The sequence below is a fragment of the Leptinotarsa decemlineata genome, unplaced genomic scaffold (assembly GCF_025532065.1).
Source record: "Leptinotarsa decemlineata unplaced genomic scaffold, Ldec_3_MD MMD2_tig00000654_RagTag_RagTag, whole genome shotgun sequence".
In the NCBI taxonomy this organism is placed as follows: Eukaryota; Metazoa; Arthropoda; class Insecta; order Coleoptera; family Chrysomelidae; genus Leptinotarsa; species Leptinotarsa decemlineata.
The window spans coordinates 5,001-5,805 of NW_027412553.1; the positions used below are offsets into that span (position 1 = coordinate 5,001).

The window sequence follows — 805 nt, forward strand, 5'->3', positions numbered from 1 at the left end:
GCTGTTTGCTTTGTACGAGCCATCGTATACGAATAGTTCCTCAGTCGAACGACAAATACTGATTAGTGAGCCTTCACGATCGGTCGTTAACAGTTTTATTCAGGTATAAGGATAGGGAACTTCTACCATTGGTTGAATCGAAGAAAGTGGGCGTGTCCCCCCAAAAACAAGACAAAACCAGCTTTCTGACGCCGAGACGGTTCCCGGAGCGGTCCCAAAAAGGTACCCGGCTGGGCGTGAGTTTGCAAGAGACCTCTTGCTCCTAGGTCGCTCGTCGCAGGCAGACCAGAGCCGGCGGGTGCTAGGCCACCGGAGGATCTATTTCCGTATGTATCGTCGTCCTCGAAGATTAACTCCCAGTCCTGAACGCCTCGCGTCCCCTGCATCGTCGCAGATTTCCGGGGCAAGACCTTCTTTTGTTTACACCACAAAGTCTCGAATTTATTATTAGTATACCCTAAACTTTCTAGCTGTCTAACAGGCGCCGCGGGGGTACAGCTGGCCACCACGATGGCACTAGGCCGGACCAGAGGGTTCCCTACGATCCCTAACCACCTAGCCGACACACTATCGCGATTTGACCTACCTAACTCCCTAGGCCCGAAGGAAAGAGACCGCCTCCGGAGGCGCAGGGGTCGCTTTAAAGCCCCCAGATATCAGTGCAATGGGACAGCCCACGTAGACTGTCCCTTAGATATACTGGGTAGGCGTACCTCCCGATGTATTCAAGCCTGGGTAGGCCAAATACGTCCAAGGAGGCCGGCTAGTGGGTCCCTCGGTGCGGCGTAGTGCCGAAGACGAAGAA

General features: G+C 54.0%; 1 pseudogene; it reads right to left on the reverse strand.

Annotated features, from left to right (window-relative positions):
• The window catches only part of LOC141481996 (histone H3-like), a 410-nt pseudogene extending 387 nt beyond the window's left edge, over window positions 1-23 (reverse strand).
• Between the last annotated feature and the right edge of the window lie 782 nt (window positions 24-805).